The sequence below is a fragment of the Bombina bombina genome, chromosome 3, assembly GCF_027579735.1.
Source record: "Bombina bombina isolate aBomBom1 chromosome 3, aBomBom1.pri, whole genome shotgun sequence".
In the NCBI taxonomy this organism is placed as follows: domain Eukaryota; kingdom Metazoa; phylum Chordata; class Amphibia; order Anura; family Bombinatoridae; genus Bombina; species Bombina bombina.
In genome coordinates, this window is record NC_069501.1 from 94,209,255 (window position 1) to 94,224,374 (window position 15,120).

Here is a 15,120-nt window from a genome sequence, read left to right on the forward strand (position 1 = left end):
GTAAAGCCTTAAATGTAGCTATAGCGACTGGTATCAGGCTTATTAATAGAGATACATACTCTTATAAAAATGTGTTTTAAAACGTTTGCTGGCATGTTTAATCGTTTTTTAACGTACATTGGTGATAACACTGTAATGTTGGTATAGCCTTAAATGCAGTAAAAGCGACTGGTATCAGGCTTATTAATAGAGATACATACTCTTGTAAAAATGTGTTTTAAAACGTTTGCTGGCATATTTAATCGTTTTTAACATATGTTTGGTGATAAAACTTATTGGGGCCTAAGTTTTTTCCACATGGCTGGCTTAAATTTTGCATAGAAACAGTTAACTGAAGCTTCCCACTTTTGTAATATGAGTGGGAGGGGCCTAATTTAGCGTTTTTTTGCGCAGTTAAAATTACAAAATGAATTATCCAGATTCCCTCAGCAGTCCCATGAATACTACAGGACATTTCTAAAGGGCTAAAAAGACTTCTAAATTCGTTTATAGGGAAAGGTAATCTGCTGTGGCAGTTTTGTTGTGTCTGTTTTTAAAAACGTCTGTCGTTTTTTTGATCTGTTTTTTGCATTAAGGGGTTAATCATCCATTTGCAAGTGGGTGAAATGCTCTGTTACCTTATTACATGTACTGTAAAAATTTCGTTTGTTTTACTGCCTTTTTTCACTGTTTTTCAAATTTTGACAAAATTTGTTTCTCTTAAAGGCACAGTAACGTTTTATATATTTGCTTGTTAACTTGATTTAAAGTGTTTTCCAAGCTTATTAGTCTCATTATTAGTCTGTTCTAACATGTCTGACATAGAGGAAGCTCTGTGTTCATTATGTTTTAAAGCCATGGTGGAACCCCATCTTAGAATGTGTACCAGATGTACTGATTTCATGTTAAACAATAAAGATAATTTCTTCTGTTATGTGTGATCAGTCCACGGGTCATCATTACTTCTGGGATATAACTCCTCCCCAACAGGAAATGCAAGAGGATTCACCCAGCAGAGCTGCATATAGCTCCTCCCCTCTACGTCACTCCCAGTCATTCTCTTGCACCCAACGACTAGATAGGATGTGTGAGAGGACTATGGTGATTATACTTAGTTTTTATAACTTCAATCAAAAGTTTGTTATTTTACAATAGCACCGGAGCGTGTTATTGCCTCTCTGGCAGAGTTTGAAGAAGAATCTACCAGAGTTTTTACTATGATTTTAACCGGAGTAGTTAAGATCATATTGCTGTCTCTCGGCCATCTGAGGGAGGTAAAAGCTTCAGATCAGGGGACAGCGGGCAGATGAATCTGCATTGAGGTATGTAGCAGTTTTTATTTTCTGAATGGAATTGATGAGAAAATCCTGCCATACCGTTATAATGACATGTATGTATACTCTACACTTCAGTATTCTGGGGATGGTACTTCACTGGAATTACTCTGTAAAAAGTACATTAACCTTTTAATAGGTATTTATTATGTTAAACGTTTTTGCTGGAATGTAGAATCGTTTGCATTTTCTGAGGTACTGAGTGAATAAATGTTTGGGCATTATTTTTCCACTTGGCAGTGTGAGGGGGAGGGGCCGTTTTTGGCGCTCTTTGCTACGCATCAATAATTTCCAGTCAAGTTACTCTTGTATTTCCTGCATGATCCGGTTCATCTCTAACAGAACTCAGGGGTCTTCAAACTTCTTTGAAGGGAGGTAGATTATCTCAGCAGAGCTGTGAGACTTATATATTGACTGTGATTAAAAACGTTGCTCTGTAATTTTTACGTTTCAAATTTAATTATTGTTACTTTACTAATGGGAACAAACCTTTGCTAAAAGTTGTGTTGTTTTCAAGGATTGATGCTATAACTGTTTTTCAGTTCATTATTTCAATTGTCATTTAATCGTTTAGTGCTTCTTTGAGGCACAGTACGTTTTTGTTAAATAAGATTGTAACCAAGTTGCAAGTTTATTTGCTAGTGTGTTAAACATGTCTGATTCAGAGGAAGATACCTGTGTCATTTGTTCCAATGCCAAGGTGGAGCCCAATAGAAATTTATGTACTAACTGTATTGATGCTACTTTAAATAAAAGCCAATCTGTACAAATTGAACAAATTTCACCAAACAGCGAGGGGAGAGTTATGCCGACTAACTCGCCTCACGTGTCAGTACCGGCATCTCCCGCCCGGGAGGTGCGTGATATTGTGGCGCCTAGTACACCTGGGCGGCCATTACAGATAACATTACAAGATATGGCTACTGTTATGACTGAAGTTTTGGCTAAATTACCAGAACTAAGAGGCAAGCGTGATCACTCTGGGGTGAGAACAGAGTGCGCTGATAATACTAGAGCCATGTCTGATACTGCGTCACAGCTTGCAGAGCATGAGGACGGAGAGCTTCATTCTGTGGGTGACGGTTCTGATCCAAACAGATTGGATTCAGATATTTCAAATTTTAAATTTAAATTGGAGAACCTCCGTGTATTACTAGGAGAGGTTTTAGCGGCTCTTAATGATTGTAACACTGTTGCAATACCAGAGAAATTGTGTAGGTTGGATAAATACTTTGCGGTACCGGCGAGTACTGACGTTTTTCCTATACCTAAGAGACTAACTGAAATTGTTACTAAGGAGTGGGATAGACCCGGTGTGCCGTTCTCACCCCCTCCAATATTTAGAAAGATGTTTCCAATAGACGCCACCACACGGGACTTATGGCAAACGGTCCCTAAGGTGGAGGGAGCAGTTTCTACTTTAGCTAAGCGTACCACTATCCCGGTGGAGGATAGCTGTGCTTTTTCAGATCCGATGGATAAAAAATTAGAGGGTTACCTTAAGAAAATGTTTGTTCAACAAGGTTTTATATTGCAACCCCTTGCATGCATCGCGCCGATTACGGCTGCGGCAGCATTTTGGATTGAGTCTCTAGAAGAGAACCTTAGTTCAGCTACGCTGGACGACATTACGGACAGGCTTAGAGTCCTTAAACTAGCTAATTCATTCATTTCGGAGGCCGTAGTACATTTAACCAAACTTACGGCTAAGAACTCAGGATTCGCCATTCAGGCACGTAGGGCGCTGTGGCTAAAATCCTGGTCAGCTGATGTAACTTCTAAGTCCAAATTACTTAATATACCTTTCAAGGGGCAAACTTTATTTGGGCCCGGTTTGAAAGAAATTATCGCTGACATTACAGGAGGTAAGGGCCACGCCCTACCTCAAGACAAAGCCAAAGCTAAGGCTAGACAGTCTAATTTTCGTCCCTTTCGGAATTTCAAAGCAGGAGCAGCACCAACTTCCACTGCACCAAAACAGGAAGGAGCTGTTGCTCGTTACAGACAAGGCTGGAAACCTAACCAGTCCTGGAACAAGGGCAAGCAGGCCAGGAAACCTGCTGCTGCCCCTAAGACAGCATGAATCGAGGGCCCCCGATCCAGGACCGGATCTAGTGGGGGGCAGACTCTCTCTCTTCGCCCAGACTTGGGCAAGAGATGTTCAGGATCCCTGGGCGCTAGAGATCATATCTCAGGGATACCTTTTAGACTTCAAATTCTCTCCCCCAAGAGGGAGATTTCATCTGTCAAGGTTGTCAACAAACCAAATAAAGAAAGAAGCGTTTCTACGCTGTGTACAAGATCTGTTATTAATGGGAGTGATCCATCCGGTTCCGCGGTCGGAACAAGGACAAGGGTTTTACTCAAACCTGTTTGTGGTTCCCAAAAAAGAGGGAATTTTCAGGCCAATCTTGGATTTAAAGATCCTAAACAAATTCCTAAGAGTTCCATCGTTCAAAATGGAAACTATTCGGACAATCTTACCCATGATCCAAAAGGGTCAGTACATGACCACAGTGGATTTAAAGGATGCTTACCTTCACATACCGATTCACAAAGATCATTACCGGTATCTAAGGTTTGCCTTCTTAGACAGGCATTACCAGTTTGTAGCTCTTCCATTCGGATTGGCTACGGCTCCAAGAATCTTCACAAAGGTTCTGGGTGCCCTTCTGGCGGTACTAAGACCGCGAGGAATTTCGGTAGCTCCGTACCTAGACGACATTCTGATACAAGCTTCAAGCTTTCAAACTGCCAAGTCTCATACAGAGTTAGTTCTGGCATTTCTAAGGTCGCATGGATGGAAAGTGAACGAAAAGAAGAGTTCTCTCTTTCCTCTCACAAGAGTTCCATTCTTGGGGACTCTTATAGATTCTGTAGAAATGAAGATTTATCTGACAGAAGACAGATTAACAAAGCTTCTAAATGCATGCCGTGTCCTTCATTCCATTCAACTCCCGTCAGTAGCTCAATGCATGGAGGTGATCGGCTTAATGGTAGCAGCAATGGACATAGTACCCTTTGCACGTCTACATCTCAGACCGCTGCAATTGTGCATGCTGAGTCAGTGGAATGGGGATTACTCAGACTTGTCCCCTACTCTGAATCTGGATCAAGAGACCAGAAACTCTCTTCTATGGTGGCTTTCTCGGCCACATCTGTCCAGGGGGATGCCATTCAGCAGGCCGGACTGGACAATTGTAACAACAGACGCCAGCCTACTAGGCTGGGGCGCTGTCTGGAATTCTCTGAAGGCTCAGGGACAATGGAATCAGGAGGAAAGTCTCCTGCCAATAAACATTCTGGAATTGAGAGCAGTTCTCAATGCCCTTCTGGCTTGGCCCCAGTTAAAAACTCGGGGGTTCATCAGGTTTCAGTCGGACAACATCACGACTGTAGCTTACATCAACCATCAAGGAGGGACAAGAAGCTCCCTAGCAATGATGGAAGTATCAAAGATAATTCGCTGGGCAGAGTCTCACTCTTGCCACCTGTCAGCAATCCACATCCCGGGAGTGGAGAACTGGGAGGCGGATTTCTTGAGTCGCCAGACTTTTCATCCGGGGGAGTGGGAACTTCATCCGGAGGTCTTTGCCCAAATACTTCGACGTTGGGGCAAACCAGAGATAGATCTCATGGCGTCTCACCAGAACGCCAAACTTCCTCGCTACGGGTCCAGATCCAGGGATCCGGGAGCGGTTCTGATAGATGCTTTGACAGCACCTTGGAACTTCGGGATGGCTTATGTGTTTCCACCCTTCCCACTGCTTCCTCGATTGATTGCCAAAATCAAACAGGAGAGAGCATCAGTGATTCTAATAGCGCCTGCATGGCCACGCAGGACTTGGTATGCAGATCTAGTGGACATGTCATCCTGTCCGCCTTGGTCTCTACCTCTAAGACAGGACCTTCTGATACAGGGTCCATTCAAACATCAAAATCTAACTTCTCTGAAGCTGACTGCTTGGAAATTGAACGCTTGATTTTATCAAAACGTGGTTTTTCGGAGTCGGTTATTGATACCCTGATACAGGCTAGGAAGCCTGTTACCAGAAGAATTTACCATAAGATATGGCGTAAATACCTATACTGGTGCGAATCCAAAGGTTACTCCTGGAGTAAGGTTAGGATTCCTAGGATATTGTCCTTTCTACAAGAAGGTTTAGAAAAGGGTTTGTCGGCTAGTTCATTAAAGGGACAGATCTCAGCTCTGTCCATCTTGTTGCACAGGCGTCTGTCAGAAAATCCAGACGTCCAGGCTTTTTGTCAGGCTTTAGCTAGAATCAAGCCTGTGTTTAAAACTGTTGCTCCGCCATGGAGTTTAAACCTTGTTCTTAACGTTCTACAAGGAGTTCCGTTTGAACCCCTTCATTCCATTGATATAAAGTTGTTATCTTGGAAAGTGTTATTTTTAATGGCTATTTCTTCGGCTCGGAGAGTCTCTGAGTTATCAGCTTTACACTGTGATTCTCCTTATTTGATTTTTCATTCAGATAAGGTAGTTCTGCGTACTAAACCTGGGTTCTTACCTAAGGTAGTCACTAACAGGAACATCAATCAAGAGATTGTTGTTCCTTCTTTATGCCCAAATCCTTCTTCAAAGAAGGAACGTCTTCTACACAATCTGGATGTAGTTCGTGCCCTCAAGTTCTACTTGCAGGCAACTAAGGATTTTCGACAAACGTCTTCCCTGTTTGTCGTGTACTCTGGTCAGAGGAGAGGTCATAAGGCTTCGGCTACCTCTCTCTCCTTCTGGCTTCGTAGCATAATTCGTTTAGCCTATGAGACTGCTGGACAGCAGCCTCCTGAAAGAATTACAGCCCATTCTACTAGAGCTGTGGCTTCCACTTGGGCCTTTAAGAATGAGGCCTCTGTTGAACAGATTTGCAAGGCTGCAACTTGGTCTTCGCTTCATACTTTTTCCAAATTTTACAAATTTGACACTTTTGCTTCTTCGGAGGCTATTTTTGGGAGAAAGGTTCTTCAGGCAGTGGTTCCTTCTGTATAATGAGCCTGCCTATCCCTCCCGTCATCCGTGTACTTTTGCTTTGGTATTGGTATCCCAGAAGTAATGATGACCCGTGGACTGATCACACATAACAGAAGAAAACATAATTTATGCTTACCTGATAAATTCCTTTCTTCTGTTGTGTGATCAGTCCACGGCCCGCCCTGTTTTTTAAGGCAGGTAAATATCTTTTAAATTATACTCCAGTCACCACTTCACCCTTGGTTTCTCCTTTCTCGTTGATTCTTGGTCGAATGACTGGGAGTGACGTAGAGGGGAGGAGCTATATGCAGCTCTGCTGGGTGAATCCTCTTGAATTTCCTGTTGGGGAGGAGTTATATCCCAGAAGTAATGATGACCCGTGGACTGATCACACAACAGAAGAAAGGAATTTATCAGGTAAGCATAAATTATGTTTTTTTGTCTTTAAAAACATTATCACCAGAGGATTCTGTCGTGGGGGTAGTTATGCCGACTAACTCTCCCCACGTGTCAGACCTTTTGACTCCCGCTTTAGGGACTCACGCTCAAATGGCGCTATGTACATCAAGGGCACCCATAGCATTTATTTTACCAGGGGATTCTGTCGAGGGGAAAGTTATGCCGATTAACTCTCCCCACGTGTCAGACCCTTCGACTCCCGCTTCAGGGACTCGCGCTCAAATGGCGCCAAGTACATCAAGGGCGTCCATAGCGTTTATTTTACAAGACATGGCAAAGGTGGTGAATAATACTCTGGCAGCAGTATTAGTCAGACTACCTGAAATTAAAGGAAAGCAGATAGCTCTGGGGGTAGATACAGAGCATACAGACGCTTTAAGAACCATGTATGATACTACCTCACAATATGCTTAGTCTGTGGGTGATTTTTTTGACTCAGGGAAGATGATTTAACCTGATTCTGATATTTCTACATTTAAAATTTATGCTTGAGAACCTCCACTTGTTGCTCAGGGAGGCTTTGGCTGCTCTGAATGAATGTGTACAATCGCAGGGCCAGAGAAATTGTGTAGACTGGATAAATAATATGCAGTGCCGGTGTGTACTGATGTTTTTCCAATACTTAAAGAGGTTTACTAAAAAAAATTTTGGGATAGACCAGGTGTGCCGTTCTCTTCCCCTCCTATTTTTTAGAAGAATGTTTTCTAATAGTTACCACCACACGGGACTTCTGGCAGACAGTTCCTAAGGTGGAGAGAAGAGTTTCTACTCTAGCTAAGCGTACCACTACCTCTGGCGAGGACAGTTGTGCTTTTTAGATCCAATGGATAAAAAATGTTTATTCAACAGGGTTTTATCCTGCAGCCCCTTGCATACATTGCTTCTGTCACTGCTGCTGCGGTGTTCTGGGTTGAGTCTCTTGATGAGGCTTTACAGTTAGCGACTCCATTGGATGAATATATTTGACAAGCTTATGCTAGCCAATTCCTTGTTTTCTGATGCCTTTGTTCATTTGACTAGACTAACGGCTAAGAATTCTGTTTTTTACTATACTGGCGCGCAGGGCGCTATGGCTTATATTATGGTCAGCTGTGGTGTGAAGGAGATTATTGCTTATATCACTGGAGGAAAAGGTCATGCCCTTCCTCAGGATAGGAATCAAGGGCCAAAAAAGGTCTAATTTTCGTGCCTTTTAAAACTTCAGAGCAGGTGTGGCATCCACTTCCTCTAAGGCAAAACAAGAGGGAATTTTTTGCTCAGTCCAAGGCGGTCTGGAGACAATTGGACCTGGAACAAAGATAAGCAGGCCAAGGAGCCTGCTGCTGCCTCTAAGGCAGCATGAAGGAACGGACCCCTACCCGGTAACGGATCCTATAGGGGGCAGACTTTCATTCTTCGCCCGGGCGTGGGCAAGAGATGCCCAGGATCCCTAGGCATTGGAATTTATATCCCAGAGATATCTTCTGGATTTCAAAGATTCCCCCCCCAAAAAAAAAAAGGGGGAGATTTCGCTTTTCACAATTATCTGCAAACCAGATAAAGGAGGAGGCATTCTTACATTGTGTACGAGATCCATCCAGTTCCAAGAGAGGAACAGGGACAGAGTTTTTACTCAAATCTGTTTGTGGTTCCCAAGGTGAGGGAACCTTCAGACCTATTTTGGATCTAAAGATCTTAAACAAATTCCTCAGAATTCCGTCATTTAAGATGGAAACTATTCGTACCATCTTAACTATGATCCAGGAGAGTCAATAGAGGACTACAATGGATTTGAAGGATGCTTATCCTCACATGGTGATGCATAAAGATCACCTTCGTTTTTCAGGTTTGCCTTTCTAGACAGGCATTACCAGTTTGTAGCTCTTTCCGTTGGGATATCTACAGCCCCAAGAATCTTTATGGAGGTTCTGGGGTCGCTTTGGCGGTACTTAGGCCGCGGGGCATAGAAGTGGCCCCTTAGTTAGACGACATCCTGATACAGGCGTCAAAAATCCAAATTACCAAGTTTCATACGGACGTAGTACTGGCATTTCTGAGATCACATGGGTGGAAAGTGAACAAGGAAAGAGTTCTCTATCACCAATCTCAAGGGTTTCCCTCCTAGGGACTCTGATAGATTCTGTAGAAATGAAAATTTACCTGACGGAGTCCAGGTTGTCAAAGTTTCCAAATTTCTGCCGTGTTTTTCATCCCATCCGCGCCCTTCGGTGGCTCAGTACATGAATGAAATCGGCTTAATAGGTAGCGGCAAGGGACATAGTACCGTTTGCACGTCTACATTTCAGACCGCTGCAACTATGCATGCTCAGTCAGAGGAACGGGGATTACACAGATTTGTCCCCCTGTTGAACCTGGACCAAGAGACCAGAGATTCTCTTCTCTGGTGACTATGTCGGGTCCATCTGTCCAAGGGTATGACCTTCCGCAGGTCAGATGGGACAATTGTTACAATGGATGCCAGCCTTTTAGGTTGGGATGCAGTCTGGAACTCCCTGAAGGCTCAGGGATAGTGGACTTAGGAGGAGACCCTCCTTCTAATAAATATTCTGGGAGTGATATTCCATGCTCTTCAGACTTGGCCTCAGTTAGCAACTCTGAGGTACATCATACTCAGTCGGACAATATACACGACTGTGGCTTACATCAGCCATCAAGGGGGAACAGAAGTTCCCTAGTGATGTTAGAAGTCTTACAATAATTCTCTGGACAGAGACTCACTCTTGTCTATCAGCTATCCATTTCCCAGGTGTTGAGAACTGGGAGGTGGATTTTCTAAGTCGTCAGACTTTTTTCTTCCGGGGGAGTGGGATTTCCTTCAGAGGTCAAGACCAAGCAGGAGAGGGCTTTGGTGTTTTTGACAGCGCCTGCGTAGCCACGCAGGACCTGGTATGCAGATCTGGTGGACATGTCATCCTTTCCATCACGGCCTCTGCTTCTGAGACAGGTCCCTCTACCTCAGGGTCCTTTCAACCATCTAAATAGAATCAATCTGAGATGGACTGCCTGGAGACTGAACGCTTTATGTTATCAAAGCATGGCTTCTCAGAGTCAGTCATTGATACCTTAATACAGACATGAAAGCCTGTCTCTAGGAAAATTGAACATAGATATGGTGTAAATATCTGATTGTTATGAATCCAAGGGTTACTCATGGAGTAAAGCCTGGATTCCCAGGATATTATCTTTTCTCCAAGATGTTTTTGAGAAAAGGGTTGTCGGCTAATTCCTTAAAAGGGACAGATTTTTACTCTGTCTATTTTTTTTGCACCAGCGTCTGGCAGGTATTCTAGACGTTCAGGCATTTGGTCAGGCTTTGGTTAGATCCAAGCCTGTGTTTAAAATTGTTGGTCCACCATGGAGCTTAAACCTGGTTCTTAAGGCTCTTCAAGAAGTTCCGTTTGAACCTTTTTTGTTCCATAGATATCAATCTTTATCTTGGAAAGTTCCTTTTGGGTAGCTATTTCCTCGACTCGTAGAGTCTCCAAGTTATCTGTGTTACAATGTGATTCTCCTTATCTGGTCCTTCGTACGGATAAGGTAGTCCTGCGTACCAACCTGTTTTTTTTTTGCTAAGGTGGTATCTAACAAGAACATCACTCAAGAGATAGTTGTTCCATGCTTGTATCCTAATCCTTCCTCAAAGAAGGAACGTCTATTACACAATATTGGACGTGGTTTGTGCTTTAAAGTTTTACTTACAAGCTACTACAGTTTTCATCAAACGTTCACCTTGTTTGTTGTCTATTCTGGACAGAGGAGAGGTCAAAAGACTTCAGCAGCCTCTCTGTCTTTTTGGTTAAAAAGCATAATTCATTTAGCTTATGAGACTGCTGGACAGCAGCCTCCTGAAGGGATTGCAGCTCATTCTACTAGAGCTGTGGTTTTCACTTGGGCCTTTTTTAAATGTGGCTTCTGTTGAACAGATTTACAAGACGGAGTCTTGGTCTGCGCTTCATACTTTTTCAAATTTAACAAATTTGATACCTTGCTTCTTCGGAGGCTATTTTTGGGAGAAAGGTTTTTTTTACAGGCAGTGGTAACTTCCGTTTAAGTACCTGCCTTGTCCCTCCCATCATCCGTGTACTTTAGCTTTGGTATGGGTATTCCATAAGTAATGGATGATCTGTGGACTGGATACACTTAACAAGAGAAAACATAATTTATGCTTACCTGATAAATTTATTTCTCTTGTAGTGTATCCAGTCCACGGCCCGCCCTGTCACTTTAAGGCAGGTAATTTTTTCATTTGAACTACAGTCACCACTGCACCCTATGGTTTTTCCTTTCTCTGTATGTTTTCGGTCGAATGACTGAATATGGCAGTTAGGGGAGGAGCTATATAGCAGCTTTGCTGTGGGTGGACTCTTGCAACTTCCTGTTGGGAAGGAGAATATATTCCATAAGTAATGGATGATCCGTGGACTGGATACACTACAAGAGAAATAAATTTATCAGGTAAGCATAAATTATGTTTTTTAAACATAACAGTGCCTGTCTGCCTGAATCCGTTCTTCTTAGACACTGCAGATCTTAATCTGCTTCCTCAACTTTAGAAATAGAAGGTGCCGTGTGCATCACGTGACCCACTGTTGTGGAACCAACTTTGCAATATGGCAGCTTACTTTGCAGGTACAAGGCTGAAGAGCAATGTTTAAATGATAAAGCTTTTATCTACAACAGAATGCAGTAAGATGAAAATACTGCATACAGAATAGTTTGTTAGTTTATTTTGCACAACTAAAAAAAGTTAGTTTAAAACATGTCAAGCAGGTGTTGTGGTTCCCTTTAAAGATTCAGATTCTAAACACTCAGGCTCATCTTCTGAGGGAGAAGTGTTCTCAGATATCCAGTAATCTGTACCCGAATAAGATTCTGGCTCTTCTCCAATTATGTTTAAGATTAAACACCTGAGAACTTTATTAAGAGAGGTCTTAAGTACCTTAGGGGCACACAATCCTAAACCTGTGGAGGAAAATAAATTAGGTAAGCAAATGGATTTAATTTTCAAACCTGCAGTTAAAACCCCAGTTGTATTTCTTGTTCCTGAGGAAATCAATGAAATTATCACCAAGGAGCGATCTAAACAAGAGATTACATTTATCCCATCTTCTACATTCAAAAAGATGCTTCTCCTACCTTCCTCTAGTGTAGGTCTTCGGGAAACAATGTGTGTGTGGGTTGTAGGGGAATGTGTGTGGGTGGGACGGGAATGTGTGTGTGTTACTACCTTTTACAACACTACTACAATCAGGTATAAATTATGCACATAAATTACTCACCCTCTTATTCAAAGATTCTCCAGATCAGAGAGAAATTGTAGTCCATATTTCACAAAGGCTGAACTTACTGAATTTTCAAAAGAAAAAGGGCAGAACTCTCCAGCACGGCGTGATCTCTCTCATTTATGTATGTCAGGGGTGTCCAAACTTTGCTCTCCAGAGGTTTTGGAACTACATTTCCCATGATGCTCAGCTAGATAAAATGCTAGCTGAGCATCATGGAAGTTTGGACACCCCTGATGTATGTGAAGTAGAGACGAGCACAGTGAAATATAGCACTGCATGATATGAGAGTTTTGTTACATTTATGCTTTATGCATTGTATTTTATATTACTATACATTTCAGATTAGTTCCTTTCAGTATTATTGCATTTAAGCTTTGCGTTTCTTATTTGTAATTTAATACATTTATATTTTTATCTAGCAGTGATTTTACACTTTCTGATTATGCTTTGAAAGTTTGTGTTACTTTAATAATAACTTCGGATCATACTTTGTATAAAATTACATTGCTGACAGTGGGAGGGACAGGGTATGTCTGAAACTCTTTCACAAATCTTTTGAAATTTGCTAAGCATTTTAAACAAGCTTGTCTCAATGATTTGTCTCTCCAGCTGTATGCAGGTGAAGTTAGTTAAAATAAGTGTATTGTGAATTTTGAGCAAACCGAAAACTAATATATACTAAAATCTAGACAAAAGCAAGTTAAATTGTAGTGAAAATATTTCAGCTTAATTTGGAATTTATGTAAACGGTGCCTTTATATTAGCCCGAGGGGTTTTCTCTCCGATGTGAAATTTTGCACCTCAGAGAGCTTCATTGCTTTCTATGGAAGGCATCTTTCATCTCTCTGGGATTTCCAGTTTCCTCCTTTTCATAGAAAATTCAGTGAGTTCTTGTCAGGGTTTTTTCCCTGTTTTGTTTGCCATGTGCTGCTGGCAGTTATTTTACTCATCTCTCTTGCTGACTATGGTGCATTGTGGGGGATGCTGCTCATTTCCTGCACTTCCTTTTATGGCCAGACATCATCTGTGTGAGACAGGATACAGTCTCAGAATTGTGATGTCATCACTTATTATTTAAAGGGCCTCTGTTCAGTGTGCTTTGCCTTTGCGTTGTTTGATACCTGTTTGTGAGAGTTCCTGTGTATTACCTGGCTGCCTGACGTCCTTCCTTGTTCCTGATCCCTGGCTTGTTCCTGACTCTGCTGTTTTCCTTGTTCCTGATTCCGGCTTGTCTGACTATTCGCTTTGGCTCCTGAGTCGGCTCGTCTGACTACCAGCTCTGGTTTTGACTCCTGGCTTGTTATTTGACTTGTGAACTTTTTATTATTTTTTGCTATTAATAAAGGTGTGATTATTTTTGCACTTCTCGTCTCAGTCTGATTCCTGGCACCCTGACAGTTCTGCCCCTGTGAAGTCAGCACTATAATATCTCTCTCTCCAAACTAGAGAATGTTTGATTATCTGGCCGTAGAAAGTAATGACACTCTCTGGGAAACTGAAGCTGACAGTTTTTTAGTTTTAATTTAAATAAGACATGCAAAGTGAAATCTAATTTATAAAAGATTCATGCACATTTATATATTTGTTATTTATTTATATATATATATATATATATATATATATATATATATATATATATATATATATATATACACACACACAAAATATTAAGCCTATTTTGTTAAAGTTACACAAACTGTGAAGGCCTAATCAGAATTTGAAAAATCAAATTCCTAAATACACTGCTGTATACAAAATAAACTACAAAATAGAAAGTGTGAAGTTTAAATGTAATAAAATGTATTCTGAAGTGTAAAGTGATATAAAATAGTGCAACGTATAAATGCAGCAGAACTATCATGTCATGTAGTGTTATATTGCACTGGGCTTGTATCTCCTTCATATACAGAGTTGCAGGGAACGCCCCTTGGAGAAACAAAGCGAAATCTGCCTTTTTAAATATTTTATTAGAAATCTCGCATTTTAGAATATCCCACCAGAGTGGAGAGGTTTTGAATATCAGGGATTAAGTATTGGGCTTTGATTTTACAGACAGAAATATTTATAAAGAAACATGTCTGTACAGAAAGTGATAACATAAAAAGCTCTGATTTCCCCGTAAGCTCAACCTTTTTTAAATCAGTCTATATGTATTTTATATTATGCAGCTGGTATGTGTCTTGGAAACCCGTTAAGGGAAAAACTATTTCTCTTGTAAGGTGTATCCAGTCCACAGATTCATCCTTTACTTGTGGGATATTCTCCTTCCTAACAGGAAGTGGCAAAGAGAGCACACAGCAGAGCTGTCCATATAGCTCCCCCTCTAGCTCCACCCCCCAGTCATTCTCTTTGCCGGCTCTAAGCAATAGGGTCTCTCTCGGTTGTTGGTGCGAATCCAAGGGCTATTCATGGAGTAAGATTAGGATTCCCAGGATATTGTCTTTTCTCCAAGATGGATTGGAGAAAGGATTGTCAGCTATTTCCTTAAAAGGACAGATATCTGCTTTGTCTATTCTTTTACACAAACGTCTGGCGGAGGTACCAGACGTTCAAGCGTTTACTCAAGCTTTAGTCAGAATCAAGCCTGTTTATAGACCTGTGGCTCCGCCATGGAGTCTGAATTTAGTTCTTTCAGTTCTGCAAGGGGATCCGTTTGAACCTTTACATTCCATAGATATTAAGCTTTTATCTTGGAAAGTTTTGTTTTTGGTAGCTATCTCTTCTGCGCGAAGAGTTTCAGAGTTAACTGCTTTACAGTGTGACTCACCTTACTTGGTGTTCCATGCAGACAAGGTAGTTTTGCATACCAAACCTGGTTTTCTTCCTAAGGTTGTGTCTAATAAGAATATTAACCAGGAAAATTGTTGTTCCTTCTCTGTGTCCTAATCCTTCGTCAAAGAAGGAACGTCTGTTACACAATCTTGATGTGGTTCGTGCTTTAAAGTTTTATTTACAAGCAACTAAAGATTTCAGACAAACAACTTCCTTGTTTGTCATCTATTCTGGTAAGAGGAGAGGTCAGAAGGCGACTGCTACCTCTCTTTCCTTTTGGCTGAAAAGCATCATCCGTTTG

At 41.5% G+C, this 15,120-nt stretch overlaps 1 protein-coding gene across 1 annotated transcript in view; it reads left to right on the forward strand.

The window, feature by feature from the left end:
• BRWD1 (bromodomain and WD repeat domain containing 1) overlaps positions 1-15,120 on the forward strand; it is a gene marked incomplete in the record, with an annotated part of 1,309,461 nt that overhangs the window by 881,439 nt on the left and 412,902 nt on the right.